Source organism: Suncus etruscus, chromosome 2, assembly GCF_024139225.1.
Source record: "Suncus etruscus isolate mSunEtr1 chromosome 2, mSunEtr1.pri.cur, whole genome shotgun sequence".
NCBI lineage: Eukaryota > Metazoa > Chordata > Mammalia > Eulipotyphla > Soricidae > Suncus > Suncus etruscus.
In genome coordinates, this window is record NC_064849.1 from 70,268,987 (window position 1) to 70,283,746 (window position 14,760).

General features: G+C 35.4%; 1 pseudogene; it reads right to left on the reverse strand.

The window, feature by feature from the left end:
• Positions 1 to 1,332: 1,332 nt before the first annotated feature.
• Positions 1,333 to 2,245, reverse strand: LOC126001775 (olfactory receptor 4K17-like; annotated as a pseudogene).
• Between the last annotated feature and the right edge of the window lie 12,515 nt (positions 2,246 to 14,760).

Here is a 14,760-nt window from a genome sequence, read left to right on the forward strand (position 1 = left end):
ATGGACAGACATTAATTTTAGAATAAATGTTATGAATATCTGGGATAAGCATTAAACCAAACATTTTAACTATAGAAAATATTAAGTACTCTTCTTTACTTTTTAGAAAATAGTATTTTAATACATTGATAAAACATAGTATATTTCTAACAACTTTAAATACTCTCAAATACAAGTACGATTTTTTAGATGACAAAACATAGACCAACATAGTTTTAACATATTTAGCATAGACCTTTTTACATGACTCTGCATTACTGCCCAGTACACTTCCCTTCAGGGACATAATTTGACAAAGATTCAGATACACTGGCATTGGGTTTAATTAACATCAGGACTATTAGGAGTAAGTGTGAACCACTTCCCCCCATATCTTATATCTTCCAGGAAACCCCAGAGCACTGTAACCATGTCCACAATGCAATCATTATGTTCACATACGGGCCAGCTCTAGACGACTCACTCTTTCTCAAACAAGTTGTAAACGAGCCCTGAAATATCATAGTACACAGTCATGTAGCTAGATGTCTCTGAAGGAGAGGGCAAGCCAAGCTCTTGCCCTGCCAAACGTCATCCCTACTTATCCATCACTCAGAATCACCATTTTAACCAAAGACCCTACCTCACCAGTCCTCTGAATTCTCCTTCAGGCACACCAATCCTGAACAAAACCTTCAGAGATTAAGGTTTGGTCACTAGGGCTTTTTGGAGTGAGTGTATGTACACTTGCCCACATTCAGGAGGCCTGACAGCTGAGAACATGCTCCACAAAAGTGCTTGGTAATCGTGCTTTGAATTACTTGACAACTTCATTTGATACTGTCATCTCTATGGAACATACCAATTAACAGAATGAAAACTAACAATAAGAGCATACTATATTTTTCTATTGTATTAATAATTTTATTGGAGAAACAATAATTTTCACAAATTTACTTTATAATAGTTTACTCTCCTTGCCTGTAAACAATGCATTATGGTCAACAATGACAATGATTGTGATGCTTTATTTAATAAACTTACTAAAATAGGCATAGTCTGTTTTATGTGTGTACCACATTGAAAATAGCCACAGGGGTATATTTTATAATATTTCATATTTTTGTTTTAGCTATAATAATCCATAATTTTTTTAGGAAATTATAAATTTGGAAATTGAGTAGAAGAGAAAGAAATTCCCTGGTAGATGAAGAGGTTAAATCAGGACTAAGTTTCCAATAAAATTCTAAACAGTATCACCTTAAAATTTTAATAGTTTATTGCCATATGAAATTCTATTTCTTTGACCTACGCATTCTCGCTTAAAACTAAAGAAAACAGTCCATAGCTTCTTCATGGCCTGTCTTCATTTCTTTGTTCGTAGAGTGTGAAGATAATTGGATTCAAGATAGGGGTGACAATGGTATAAAATACAGCAAGAAACTTATCTATGATTGGTTGCCAAAGGGCCAGACATAGATGAAGATACAATGACCAAAAAAGAGAATCACCACTGTGATATGGGCAGTCAAAGTAAGAACGTGCTTTGGACTGCCCAGTAGAAGAGGTGTTTTCTAATGGTTATTAGGATCAAGGATGTAGGAGATAAGCAAAATAGTGAAACAGCTCAGAGAGATCATCCACTGTTGGCAACAATGACTATCTGTATGATATAGTATCTGTGCAGGCAAGTTTAGTTACCAAAGGGAGATCACAGAAAATACTATTGACTACATTGTGGGCCACAGAAAGGCAAGTTTACAACAAAAGGTATCTGTAAACCAGAATGAAGAAAACCCCAAAAACCAAGAAGTCAGAACCAATAAAACACACACCTTCTTATTCATTATGGTCATGTAATGGATGTGGTTTTACATATTGCCACATATCTGTCATATGCCATGGAGACCAAAAGTACCATTTCACTCCACCCAGTAAGTGAAGGAGAAAGATGCTGTGTGAAGCACCCAGCAAAGGAAATAGTCCCTTGTGTGTTTTCAACAAGTTCACAATCATCTTAGGGGTGGGCAAAGGAAGCAAGAGTCATATCACAAAAGGATAGATTTCCAAGGAGAAAGTACATAGGTGTGTTCAGGCTAGAGATGGAAAACACTGTGATCACAATGAGGAGGTTACCTAGCACTGTGGGCCCCGTAGAAAAGTGAGAAATTGCAAAGATAAGATACTGAATATTTTGGGAGCTGGTTAGCCCCAGCAAAATGAATTCTGATACTTGTGAGTGATTTAATTTTTCTGTGGACTCCATGTAGAGCTTATTTTGGGTGACCCTGCAGAGCAAAAAGTAAGCTTTTTATAACAGTCATACCTATGGAGATTGATGTTTCATTGTTTTTGGATATTTATGAATATTATGTGACTTTGAAATTCAGAGAATGTTGTTTCCTGTGAGAAGATGAATTGTAGTTTTCAACTTTATTTCATATCTTGGGGTAATCTGTAAAAATAGGGAATAATATTTTATGACCAACAAGTCAGAAATGAAATCTATTATTTATGATATTAAAATTTATAGATCAAAATATATCACTATAACTCTTACACACATGATCCATTTATACATGTGTTAAGTGGCAAGAGGTTTTTACTGTATCAAAATAATATTTCTGATGATTTTCCTGAATCAGCCTATATATTATGTTGAAAAATATGATGTAAATTTCATATTTTATAATATTAGTTTATTAGCAATATTTTTTTTGTTTGTTTGTTTTCAGGCTACACACTCAGTGGTGATCAGGTTTACTACTGTCTTGCTCTCAGAAATCATTCTGGCAGGCTCAGGGAGTCATATGAGAAGCCGGGATTCAATCAGGTAGGTTCAGGGTTGGCCATGTGCAAGGCAAACGACTCACCACTGTGCTATCTCTCCCTCAAATAATCATTTTTAATATTTTTTTGGCTTTCTTAAATAATCCCTAACCCCAACCCATTGATTTACCTTGCAGATAACACCAATTTTCAGATATTTTTTATGGAATTAAAATTAGTGTTGTCAATTCTTGGAAGAACAAAGAGATCTACTATAGGATATATTACACTTAATTTTGAATGAATCTAGACGTTACTAAATGCCAAAATATTTTTTAAAATAATAGTGTTCAAAATATATAAACTTATAAAGAATTTTAGAATGAGGTAAATTTCTTTATAAATTTGTATATTTTGAACTGTTTGAATTTGTGGATTTTAAACTTGCTTCTCCAGTTAATTTATTAAATTTTTATTTGCTTAATCTCTACATATAGTCATACAAATTAACACTTGCTTGAAGGTAAGTGGTCCCATACTTAAGTCCTACAGTTGAAGATGCTCTCACAATTTACTTAATACTCACCAAAGTAAATTGGTAGAACATTTTTAGGATACTAATTTATTTTGAAATATATGTGGGTTGCTAAAAAATACTCCAATGGAAAAATATGTTTATCACTAGGACTGAGTTAAAATTAAATGCAACAGTCTTTGTTTTTAATAATTCAAATGTGAAAAAAATATATAAAGTTTGACAAGAACAGGGAATAAAAATAGAAAATTGGTGAGATCTGGGGTATCCTTGTGCAGGAGTATGAAATTTTAGGATTTTTAGAACTGTGTGTAATACTAACCTGAAGATTTTATGTTCTCTTTATGAGAAAACTATTTCAGTGAGTTTTCCCTCTGTTCATTGAACAGGAACATTTTAACAAGGAAGATAATAAAATTTAAAAACTATTTTACATGGTATATATATATACACACATATATGTATATATACGTATATATATTATACTATATCTTTGTGAAGATATGTATCCGCAATGCTATGCTACCGCTATTCTGTTTGTTTCTGAAATGTGCTTAGGCAGTTTTGTGAAAATACCCAGAAGTGTTTTCAAAGTGATTTCAAAGTAACAGGCTTGAATGTTATTTGAAATCAGTAGAGATTTGTGTTAATAGCTACTAGTTTGTCATACTTTAAAATATGTGGCTTGGATGTCCTTTACTTTTTTGGAAAAATTAAGAGTGATGGATTCTTCAATTACTTTATTCTTCTGGCTAATAAGGCATTAATTCTTATCAAAACAGAAAAATAAAAATCCAAATATGAGATTTGTTCTTTGTTTGATTCAAGAGACTATTCTCTAATAAAGTTCAAGACAAAAAAAACTTGTGAAAATATTGTGAGAACAAAGGAGAAATGTAAAGTAGAGGGGGGAACAAAATATGTAATGAAATATAATATTTTAGGTAAAATAGAGAGTTGAACACAATTAGAAAATTGAGAAAGTTTTGTAGATTGAGAAAAAAGTTTGTTTTAACATTATCTGAACTATTCATATGAGATATTCCTTGAATAGTATCTTAAAGATAATTAAGAAATATAAGATACAAGAATGAATCAATTTTAACTGAAGTAAAGTGGTTATTGCCAGATAAATAGCAAGGATTCAAATATAGGACTTCATGATATCAAATATATCAAATGTAGAACTTCATGATACCAAATGTAAGTCTTGGTAAGACTTAGCTTCATTATTTTAATAAAATTTCTAAGTACTATAATTTTTATAATATTAATAAAATTAATAGATATATAAAATTAAGTATTGAATAATTAACGTGCTACATCTTTACTTCATTTGTTCACATTGTAATTTATGCTTATGGTGTTGTTCTTTGTATTCAAAAGAAATGTTAAATAAAATTCTTGCATGATCTAAGTGATTAGTAATATTTCTGTAGCATGGAATTTATATTTACCTTGAGCTACTGTAAAACATATTACCATTGCTTTGCTCTGACAGAAGCTTCATTAAATTTTTTTAACATTTATCTGAATATGATGTTTTATCAGACTACCATTTGGCAACAGCTGAAAACCCATGCATGCATAGAGACAATCTTTAGAAAGAAAGTATAGAGGTCATCATCATGATATTATAGAAGTTATATTTTCCCCTACATATTTGGAAAATTTCATGCATTTGCGCATTATGTTAAACATTTTGAAACTTGTGTAAGATACCATTGCAGTTAAATTGTCACCTCTCATTTTTCCATATCCCTTTTGCTAGAATAGCAGACTAAGCTACTCTGGATATTGGGTTTCATTGTAGTAAATATATATTGTATGTCTTTCCTTAAGAAAATGTTATTCAGATATAAGGACTTGCTTTGATGCTCTGGACTTCTCAGTTTAGGTGGATAATTTCTACATTTACTTTAGAAATCTTATACACTTAACTGGACTTACACTATACCTTTTTTGTGTCTTGTTTATCTAGGTTCAGTTAATAAAGAGCATTTTTAGTCAGTCCTAACATGTGAATAAGCAGTCTATTATGTATAATAAAATTTTGCTTACCAGTCTTAGAAGCAGTTACACACAATGAGTATAGATTGTAAAATAAGTAGCTTTTCAGATACATTTTGAATTCACATTTTCACCAAAGCATCATATCCAGATGTATACAAACTCCAACCTAGGACTTCTCTGGATAGCTTCAGTTAGCATTACTTAGTGTCCATTATATGATGGGGAGATCTAGGAACACTAAGTGGGTGACTCTAATGGGAATTCTGTCTCTTGATGCATAATGTTTCACCAAAAAAAATTTTATTGGCAAGTTGATCTTTTAGAATTAATGATCATTTGAGTGTGACTAATGAAGTTATACTCATTAAAGAGTTCTGCCTAAATATGGGCTGGTAATTTGTGTCCTTGTCTCTTCCTCTGCTTCGGTGTATAATAACCTTTAAATATTTGTGTGTAAAGTTTAGTCAAGGAAAGTTTTTATTACTGTGCATGTGAGATGTGAGATGTAGGGGGTATTTCTAGATTTAGTGCTTGAGTCCTTACTTTTTAAATAAAATTATTTTTCCTTTCTAAATTTTCATCTCATCTGTCTATGAGAATGAGCTTTCCTCAACCAGGGAGATTTGTAGTGAATTTATGAAACATTGTGGAGCTTAATTCTCTTTTTAAAATATTAATAATTTGGTCTTCCATTTTTTTGCACATCACAATATTGACCTCAGCAGTTATAGGTAAGCCTAATACTTTTTTACTTATTATACTTATAGGAAGAAATTACAATATGAGGCAAAAAATATGAAAAATAAAATTAAGAAATATATAACAAAAATTATGTATTATTTAGAATATACTTCTATTAAATTATCATGAGCATACTCAGTTGTGAGAAAGGGTTGTGAGTTGTGACATTCTTAAATAGGTATCATAAACACATATTGGCACACATACAAGTAATCTGGCACTTATTCAGCTTTCATTTCATTTAGGTGTTATGCTAGTCAATCCAGAAACAAAATCTCATGTTCACATGATGCATTTTTATTAAACTGAGGATAAATTTACAATAAATTAACTGTTTATATGTTTTATGTTGAAGATTTTATATATCACACTTAAAACAAATCTGCCTGTATACTTTTACCATGGTCTACATGAGCTTTCTTGTGTACTTCTTTGTTGCAAATCTCAGTTCAGAATCGAAGATTTTCTTTTCATTGAACATCACATTCTTGTTTCTCGATATGTAATATATGAGTTAGATTCTGAGATCCTTGAATTTTCATGCTGACTTATTTCATTTATAATGACAACCCCAATTTCAGTCCATGTGTAAGAACTTCAATATTTCATCCTTTGAGTATATTTACTACAGCTTAGTATGGGGGAGGGAGACCCTCATTTTCTGCATAAATATTTCCAGATACAGGCCTGAGATATAAGGCGTTTGCCTTGCATGCAAAAGGACAATGGTTCAAATCCCAGCATTCCATATGGTCCCCCAAACCTGCCAGGAGTGATTTCTGAGCACAGAGCCAGGTATAACCCCTGAGTGCAGCCAGGTGTGACCCAAAAACCAAAAAATATCTCCATATCCATCCAGGTAGAAACAATTTTTATGACTTCATTTTCTATAACAACTGCATAGCATTTCACTGTACCACACTTTCTTTATCCATTCATCTGTTTTGGGGACACTTGGGTTGTTTCTAGATTCTGGCTTCAATAAACAGACATGCAGAGGGATTTTCAGCATGCTTTCTTTGGATTTCTAGGGTATATCTCTAGGAGTGGTATTTCTGTACAACAATGAAACTCAATCTATATTTTTGAGCAATATTCATATTTATTTCCAAAATGACTGTACCAGTCTACATTCCAATAAGCAGACAATGAGAGTCCCTTTCTCCCCGCATCTATGCTGGCACTGGTTTGTTCATGTTCTTTGTGATGTGTGCCAATATCTATGGTGCAGCATGATATTTCATTGTTGCTTTGACTTTCATCTCTTTAATTATTAGTAATGTGGAATATTAATTTGTGTGTATTTTGGCCATTTGTATTTCTTCTTTGAGGAAAATTTGTTCATTTCTTATCACCATTTTTATGAGGTTAGATGATTTCTTGCAGAAATATATATATATATATATATATATATATATATATATATATATATATCTTAGATAGTAAATCCATTCCTGATGGATATTAGGCAAAAAGTTTTTGCATCCTAGTCACTGTTTCCTCTGTGTAAGACCATAATCCTACCCAGGGTAAAGTGGGTCTGGAGCACGTAAAATTTTCCTAACCAAGCAGAGGAGGGTAAAACACATGTTACAAAGGAGCCCTCCATCTCATAGGATGAGAGAGGCTCCCAAATCCACAGTTTTTATTAGGTATCAAGACCATCCCCATGTACAAAAGTACTATCTGGATCTTGTTCAACCTAAGTGAGTTTTAGAAATGTAAAAAAAGACATCAGGCTGGGAAAATCCATGAAACTATGCCTGCCCAGTGGGGCCCGACTGTGAAAAACTGTGAGTGCTGCCTGTGTGTGTCTGTCTACTGTCCTCTTGCGTGAACCTGTTTGGAGTGGGCTGAAAAGAGGCTCCAGAAAACTCACTCTCCCAGAGGCTAATTCCAGGGCGGGACTCCATAACATGAAAACCAGCTAGCCGGGTCCCCTCTTTGTGACGTCAGGCTGGGAAAATCCATGAAAAAACGCCTGCCCAGTGGGGCCCAACTGTGAAAAACTGTGAGTGCTGCCTGTGTGTGTCTGTCTACTGTCCTCTTGCATGAACCTCTTGGGAGTGGGCCAAAAAGAGACTCCAGCAGAGCACTTAGCTCCGCTACGCTACGCGACCTTCCGCTCTTTCTAAGAAAAGAACACCATCGCAAAAAGAAGAAAAAGTCACACTAAGAACAGTGCTGGATCACAGAAGCAAGCATTTCTCTCTGGACTGTCTTCTCTGCTGCGTGCTCAGGCCTAAGATTTGATCCTGTGTGAGGCTTCATCCACGGAGGACTCCCCTCCCTTAGAGGCAAGTCGAACCACCCAGAAAGGGCAGAGCCAGAGGAGTGTGCTGCCTGCATCATATAGCCAATGAATCCCATCACAACACATAGAAAAACCCACAATACAAGTGTGACAATGGGGAAACAACTCAGGCCAACATCAGACATAGAGAATGAAGATGACAATTCTGATGACCAGATAATGACTAACCAACTAATCGACCTCTCAGATAAAGACTTTAGACTAGCAATATGGAAGATCCTCAATGAACTCAAAGAAACCATGGATCGAGTTGAACAGAACATTAATAAGAAACAAGAAAATATGAAGACAGAAATCACAAAACTCCAAACTGAAATAACATGCCAACTAACAGGCCTGAAAAAATCAGTAAACGAAGTGAATGACAAAATGGATAAGCTCTGGGATAGGGTATCAGAAGTTGAGAATAGACTTGGTGCTGTGGAAGATCAGATACATAAAAATTCCATACAGCAGGAGAGATTGGAATAAAAATTTAGAGCAAATGATCAGACAATGGAAAAGTTAGTCAAAGAATGGGAACAGATGAAAATAGAAGTCTATGATAAGCTCAACAGAAACAACTTAAGAATCAATGGAGTCCCAGAGACCCACGAAGAAAATTTCCAGGAAGAATCAATGGTACAGAACATAATTAAAGAGAAACTTTCAGAGCTAAAGAATATATGTGATCAAATCCTGCATGCTCGAAGAGTACCAACCAAAAGAGACCCCAGAAAAACCACCCCAAGACACATCCTAGTCACAATGACAAATCCCACAGATAGAGACAGAATTCTGAAAAGAGCAAGAACTAAAGGGGAAATTATGTTCAAGCAGGCATCCTTGAGATTTACAGCAGACCTGTCACCAGAAACATTCAATGCCAGAAAGCAGTGGTGGGTTATTGTGACAAGACTGAATGAAATGAATGCTTCACCTAGAATACTGTACACAGCAAAACTCATTTTCCAGTTTGACGGAAGAATACATGGTTTCACAGACAAAAAACAGCTCAGAAACTTTACACACTCAAAACCAGTCTTAAGAGAAAAACTGAAAGACCTAATCTAAGACAAGACTAACCAAAAGACACACCAAATTTCGATATAAAGATGGCATTAAATCCCAGGACAATTCTTTCTTTCAACTTCAATGGACTAAATGCACCAGTTAAGAGACACAGAGTAGCTAAATGGATCAAAAAACTCAATCCAACCTTCTGCTGCCTACAAGAAACAAACCTGAAGAGTGAGAACAAACATACACTCAAAATAAAAGGCTGGGGAAAAATTATCCAAGCAAACAATGCCCATAAAAATGCTAGAGTGGCCATACTAATACCAGATAAGGCAAACTTTATACTCAGGAAGGTTGTAAGGGACAAAGATGGACATTTTATATTAATCAAGGGGTACGTAGAGCAGGAAGAATTCACTCTCCTAAACATATATGCACCAAATGAGGGGCCAGCAAAATATTTAATACAACTATTGACAAATCTGAAAAATAATATCAATAACAACACAATAATTGTGGGGGACCTCAACATGGCTTTGTCAACACTGGATAGGTCAACCAGGCTGAAACCCAACAAGAACATCCTAGACCTGAGGAGAGAAATGGAAGAAAGAGGCCTAGTGGTATATATAGGACACTCCCCCCCCCCCCCCGCAACCTGGATACACATTCTTCTCCAATGTACATGGGATATTCTCCAGGATAGACTACATGCTGGCACATAAAACATACCTCCATAATATCAAGAGAATAGGAATTTTGCAGACTACCTTCGCTGACCACAAGGCTCTGAAATTATTTGTGAATTCCAAAGGGACTCAGAAGAAAAACTTTAACACCTGGAAGTTAAACAGCCTCATACTCAATAACCTTTGGGTTCGAGATGAAATCAAGGAGGAAATCAAAAGGTTCCTGAAAATAAACGACAATAAAGACACAAACTATCAGAACTTATGGGACACAGCAAAAGCAGTACTGAGAGGAAAATTTATAGCTTTGCAAGCACACATCAGGAAGGAAGAAGGAGCTTACCTGAGTAGCTTAATGACACAGCTAATAGAACTAGAAAGTACTCAACAAAAGGACCCAAAAATAGGGAGACAGAAAGAAATAACAAAGCTGAGAGCAGAAATCAATGAAGTGGAAACCCAAAAAACAATCCGAAAGATCAACGAAAGCAGAAGTTGGTTCTTTGAAAAAATAAACAAGATTGATAGACCACTGGCAAACCTAACAAGGAAAGAGAAAGAGAGAAACTTGATAACTCGTATTAGGAATGAAAAAGGAGAGATCACTACTGATATGGCAGAGATTCAAAGGGTAATCAGAAACTACTTTGAGAAACTCTACACCACTAAACATGAGAACCTGGAAGAAATGGATAAATTCTTGGACTTTTATAATCTTCCACGGTTGAAGGAAGAGGATGTAGCATATCTAAACACCCCCATCACTATTGATAAAATTAAAACCGTAATCAAATGTCTGCCCAAAAACAAAAGCCCAGGCCCAGATGGATTCACTAATAAATTCTTTCAAACTTTCCAAGAGGAACTACTACCAATCCTGGCAAGACTCTTTCATGAAATTGAACAAACGGAAACACTTCAAAATAGCTTTTACGAAGCCAACATCACCTTGATACCTAAACCAGACAGAGATGCTACAAAAAAAGGAAAATTACAGACCAATATTGCTGATGAATGCAGATGCAAAGATCCCCAACAAAATCCTGGCAAATAGGATTCAATGCCTCATAAAGAAGATCATCCACTATGATCAAGTAGGTTTTATCCCAGGAATGCAAGCATGGTTTAATATTGTAAATCTCTCAACATAATACACAACATCAACAACAAGAAAAATAAAAACTACATGATCATATCAATAGATGCAGAGAAAGCATTTGATAAGGGCCAACACCCATTCTTGATCAAAAGTCTCAGCAAGATGGGAATGGAAGAAACCTTTCTCAATATAGTTAAGGCCATCTACCACAAGCTGGAGGCAAATATTATCCTCAATGGGGAAAAACTAAAAGCCTTTCCTCTAAATTCTGGCACAAGACAAGGTGTCCTCTCTCACCACTCCTATTCAACATAGCACTGGAAGTACTTGCTATAGCGATTAGGCAAGAAAAAGATATCAAGGGAATCCAGATAGGAAAGGAAGAAGTCAACCTCTCACTGTTTGCAGATGACATGATACTCTACTTAGAAACCCCTAAAGACTCTACCAAAAAGCTTCTAGAAACAATAGACTCATATAGCAAGGTGGCAGGCTACAAAATTAACACACAAAAATCAATGGCCTTTCTATACACCAATAGTAATAAGGAAGAAATGGACATTAAGAAAACAACCCCATTCACAATAGTGCCACACAAACTCAAATATCTTGGAATCAACTTGACTAAAAATGTGAAGGACCTATACAAAGAAAACTATAAAACTCTGCTCCAAGAAATAAGAGAAGACACGCGGAAATGGAAATGCATGCCCTGCTTATAGATTGGCAGAATTAACATCATCAAAATGGCAATACTCCCAAGGCATTATGCAAATTTAATGCTATCCCTCTAAAAATACCCATGACATTCTTCAAAGAAGTGGATAAGGCACTTTTGAAATTCATTTGGAACAATAAACACCCTAGAATAGCTAAAGCAATCATTGGGAAAAAGAATATGGGAGGAATTAATTTTCCCAACTTTAAACTTTACTACAAAGCAATAGTTATCAAAACAGCATGATATTGGAATAAGGACAGACCCTCAGAAAATGTTCCCCAGACATACAATCACCTAATTTTTGATAAAGGAGCAGGAAATCCTAAATGGAGCAGGGAAAGCCTCTTCAACAAGTGGTGTTGGCACAACTGGATAACCACTTGCAAAAAATTGAACTTAGACCCCCAGCTAACGTCATGTATGAAGGTAAAATCCAAATGGATTAAAGACCTCGATATCAGACCCAAAACCATAAGATATATAAAACAACACATAGGCAAAACTCTCCAGGACATTGAGACTACAGACATCTTCAAGGAGGAAACTGCACTCTCCAAGCAAGTGAAAGCAGAGATTAACAGATGGGATTATATTAAACTGAGAAGCTTCTGCACCTCAAAGGAAATAGTGCCCAGGATACAAGAGCCACCCACTGAGTGGGAGAAACTATTCACCCAGTACCCGTCAGATAAGGGGCTAATCTCCAAAATATACAAGGCACTGACACAAATTTACAAGAAAAAAACATCTAATCTCATCAAAAAATGGGGAGCAGAAATGAACAGACACTTTGACAAAGAAGAAATACAAATGGCCAAAAGACACATGAAAAAATGCTCCACATCACTAATCATCAGGGAGATGCAAATCAAAACAACTATGAGGTACCACCTCACACCACAGAGAATGATACACATCACAAAGAATGAGAATAAACAGTGTTGGCAGGTATGTGGAGAGAAAGGAACTCTTATCCACTGCTGATGGGAATGCCGTCTAGTTCAACCTTTATGGAAAGCGATATGGAGATTCCTCCAAAAACTGGAAATCGAGCTCCTATATGATCTAGCTATACCACTCCTAGGAATATATCCTAGGAACACAAAAATACAATACAAAAACCCCTTCCTTACACCTATATTCATTGCAGCACTATTTACCATAGCAAGACCCTGGAAACAACCAAGATGCCCTTCAACAAACGAATGGCTAAAGAAACTGTGGTACATATACACAATGGAATATTATGCAGCTGTCAGGAGAGATGAAGTCATGAAATTCTCCTATACATGGATGTACACCGAATCTATTATGCTGAGTGAAATAAGTCAGAGAGAGAGAGAGAAAATCTCAGAATGGTCTCATTCATCTATGGGTTTTAAGAAAAATGAAAGACATTCTTGCAATAATAATTTTCAGACACAAAAGAGAAAAGAGCTGGAAGTTACAGCTCACCTCAGGAAGCTCACCAAAAAGAGTGATGAGTTTAGTTAGAGAAATAACTACATTTTGAACTGTCCTAAAAATGAGAATGTATGAGGGAAATGGAGAGCCTATTTAGAGTACAGGCTGGGGTCGAGTGGGGAGGAGGGATACTTGGGACATTGGTGATGGGAATGTTGCACTGGTGATGGGTGGTGTTCTTTACATGACTGAAACCCAAACACAATCATGTATGTAATCAAGGTGTTTAAATAAAATAAAATAAAAAAAGAAATGTAAAAAGAGGAAGGACCAAATATCAGCTTTTGGGGGATGAAAACTTATAGTGATCCAACAACTTTCCCGTATCTGTTTACTAAAATGCTAAAATCTGAGATAAACCAGATAAATCATGTTCTAATGTTCTCTGCAAAAGTTGGAAACTCTCAGATAGGAGTTAGAAAGGTGGGTGCTATTTTGCATTGTAACAATAAAATCTGGGGAAATAAAGGGAAAAAATTAGCCTAGATAGGAATGGAGTAGACTTTTCCAGGAAGCATTTGATCATACATTTCAACAGCAGGCTTCAAACAGTTTTTTTCCTACCCCAGAATGTCCTTCTTTTATATCTTAGGAATAGTAAAATGTTCCCTTTATTTAATCTTCTCATTAGTAACTGTCATTGTTAGGCATCACACTAGAGTCCTTGAAAACTCTCAAGTCCTATGTCAGGACTATTGCCAAGGTGTCATGAACCTTCCCTTGGTTGCAAGTCATTTTCAATGTGGCACTAACCATGCCCCTTGTTCCATGGAAGAATGCAAAATTAAGGGGCGTACAGCCAATCTCAGAGCAACTGAAGCTAAGTCAAATGAACATGATAAATATTCATGGTTTAAGATACATCTGCAACATTTAAATTTTGGAGTTCCTATCCCTAATAGACAGGAAATTCTCTCCTTTAATAAGATACCCAATTTTACTGGATCTATGCAAAAAAGAAAGGGGGGTTAGCCACAAGTACTATTGGAGCAACAGGGGATTGTGGCTAGTTTGTAGTTTCTATACCTCAGTTGATGCCATCCTCTATTATTTAAGTTACAAAGGTATAATAAGATCATTGTTAGCCAAGTGATATATAATATAATATATATATAGAGAGAGTAATACATGTATCACCTTTTGCTCACTGAACAAGTCCAAGGCAATAACAATATTTCCCAAGGAATATTTATATAAAAAAACACATATACCCCTAGTATGTTGTCATCAAGTCTATGGTAGGTAGAATTTAGATAACTTCTTCAACTAAAGAGTTATTTGTTGGTTGACAGCAGTCAGAGAGGATGTGGAAGTGTTGTGAAGCTGCAGGGCTGAATCACTGGATGAGATCAGTCTGAGCCAGGATCCACTCAAAAAGCCAGTTGATGTGGTCATTCTAGTCAGGAGTGGCAATCCACCATAAAGCAAGACTGAGGA